The following is a 2,904-nucleotide window of genomic DNA, read 5'->3' on the forward strand; positions in this document are numbered from 1 at the left end:
AGCGAGAAGAAATCGAACCTGTATATAGTAGACAAGTATAGATTAGTCCTATTTGACGTAGTGAGATATCACCTTCTATTACGTTATATTATCACCACTATATGTATTCCTTTGCTTATCACCATGACCTGTACTTAGCTTGTTTAAGCAAAAATGTACAATAAAGGTTTTTATTCATTCATTATAATAGTTCAAGGATGGGCGGATTTGGTACAGCCCCGCCCTCCCGAGGATTTCGTTGGCAGCCCGAGCAATACGAGCAATCCGCCCATCCTTTAGCCTGGTCCCAGTCTCTAGGGTCGGCTTAGTGATGTTTTACCGGGCCAGTCAGTTTCTGATGGCCTTTCTACCTCTGGCTGCCATCCTACTTCCGCTACACCTTACATCCGCTGCCTTCCTACTTTTCCGCCGCCCCTAGAGACTGGCAGGGTGTCAATACGGGCCTGATTCAAGGCGCATGAGATTGATGCGCCCAATGGGAACAGAGCAGACTGATCTAATTATTCCACTGAGCTCTGATTGGCGCGCCAGGTTGGCGCGCGTTTTCAGCTGTTCGGTCCCTCTGCTCATTACCATATCTAACATGGCCGCCATCTAAGACGAGCGACGCACGCGCGCACCACAAGGCTGCAGAAAACATTGTTTCTAAGGCTCTCTTGTTGCTAAACTAGCTTAAAATCTGAGCTATACTGGGTCCCCAATGCCCCTCTGATCTCATGGCTGTCACTCTGGAAATTAGCGTGAAAGGACAGCTGTTTACAGTCATCGTCAACATGTCGCTATCAGAACAACAATACCCGTGAGATTTTCGGGCGGCCGAGCAAGATCTTGATTATCACGATATTTCAGTTTGTATGGATTGGAGAATTGGGAACAACAACCTTTGGTATTTACTTGTGCTTCTAAACAAGGTATAGATTGATCCCTGGTGAACACAAAAGAGCACATTGCTACTGAGTACATGATGCAACTGACATGTTCCGCTAGCCAATTATCCTACACAAACAGATCCTGATTCGCCGCTGTGGGCAGCGCCCATGTCCAATCGCGCTGTCAGGCCGCGGAACACCCGGGGCTTCCAGGGCCATAAATCGAGAGGAATTAGTACAGCTTCCAGCCATACCGTCGGTGCCGAACTAATTAATCCAAGGCCGTAAACAACACCCCGAGCGGCCTAAGCTGTCTGGGCGGGTGAGGGTCACTCACAGTGCCGTAGAGATATCGGGGAGGCACCGAGGGTATGGATTCCAGGCTACCCATCCTTTAAGGTGACCCCAGGGTTAGAAATGGCCTACCATGGAGCGGGTGGGGGTCAGTCACTTCTCGGCGTTGTAGCGTTGTCATTTTTCATTCAACTTCAACGAAACTCACACACAACTTACACAAATACATGTACATTGTACCAATAAAGTTATCTTGCCAGAAATATATAGTGGTTTGTAGAAAATAACGGCCGAAAATCAACTTCCGGTTTGAAAGACTTACGTCCTTTTGTGATAGTCTAAGAGCCTCAAAACACCAATATATTTCACAACTTTTGGTTACAAACAGTTATCTGAACACCTTGACATGGTTGTATATAATTATTCTTAAACATTTAACAATTATGACAAGAATATTAAGGAAAAAGGTTGATTTTTAGTGCAAATTATCGGGCCGTGGTGCTGCCGCTATGAATGGTATAGCCCAAAACTGACTTTATACAGCCACGCCCAGCTCTATCCCCAAGCACATGGTACTTCTAAATATGGTGTAACACGAACGTATCCCGGGAATTAATCTCACAAAAGAAGGGAATTTGTTGGTTGCCGAGCATTGCCGAAGTCAAATTAGATGCAAAACCTATTAGGCCGATGTCAATCACCGTCCCATGAGGTCCCACGTGCTGTCAGGCGGGTGGATTGTTAACAGATGTAGCAGAGTAGCTGGGCCCCAGTTGAGGTCCAAAGGTCAACTTACACCAATCACAGGCCATAGTTTTCCAGCCGCGGGAATCAATGGCGGATCTATTTTGATTTGCGATACCTCGAGAAAGTCAGAAGAAACGTGGACATGTAAGTTATATTACTGCTTGAAAGTAATGCTTTCAAATCTTAAACGACTGTATTTACTCTTGGTATTAAATTTTTGTGCAGAATAATATTTTGAGATATTCATTAGGCCATACAGTTGCTGTATGTATGGAGCATATGTACGCAATTTCTAATGAGAAAGAACTATTTACTGATCAAGCACTGTATTCTCTATACTATGGATAGGTCCATTATCTCATGTTGGAAAGGTGGGTCCTGTTTATATGAAATACAAGAAAAATATATTTCTCCATGAAATCAGATAATTTATGGGAACATTTCCAGTTGTTGCATCCTTTGTGTGTATACCTCAAATGGTAAAGTATAGAAAGTAGTTGTAAATTTGAAGCAATTCCATTCCTATAAAAATGCATTCACCATTCACCAGTAATAGGACACGCCTAAATCAGACCATGTGTCTTGAGATCTTTCGGTGCTATCAACTAATCAAGTACTTTGTTACACAAGGGCACCATTGTGAGAACTGGTCTAAATCTTTATGAACCAGCAAATATCTACACGGTTCTGGCATAAAACATGTTCTAAATCCTAACTTGTACTAGTGGTAGACCAAAAAGTAAATGGCCTGTCCCTGGGATATTAGGGTGTCCCCGCTCCACTGTTACGGTGATTATGGCTTGATAGGTTTCCGCCCAGGGGGCATTGACTTACTCCTCCCAAATGCTGCTTCTGCCAGCCTTCGGGTAAACTCGGAAACGGTCACGCTTGACATTAATTTCTAACCCTGGCGTCGCCTTAACTTGACCCTCTTCCGAAGCAATATACACACATTTGCACAAGTCAAAGTCGTGATTCTTGGTTTGTTCAAGGA

At 44.0% G+C, this 2,904-nt stretch overlaps 1 long non-coding RNA gene across 1 annotated transcript; it reads right to left on the minus strand.

Moving 5' to 3' along the window:
* Positions 1–274: 274 nt before the first annotated feature.
* LOC136447884 (uncharacterized) lies at positions 275–1,253 on the minus strand. The gene is made up of 2 exons (XR_010757791.1): positions 1,124–1,253; positions 275–414 (listed from the first exon to the last, which is right to left on the minus strand). It is a non-coding gene; the product is annotated as an uncharacterized lncRNA (long non-coding RNA).
* Positions 1,254–2,904: the final 1,651 nt, after the last annotated feature.

Source organism: Branchiostoma lanceolatum, chromosome 13 (genome assembly GCF_035083965.1).
Source record: "Branchiostoma lanceolatum isolate klBraLanc5 chromosome 13, klBraLanc5.hap2, whole genome shotgun sequence".
Lineage (NCBI taxonomy): Eukaryota > Metazoa > Chordata > Leptocardii > Amphioxiformes > Branchiostomatidae > Branchiostoma > Branchiostoma lanceolatum.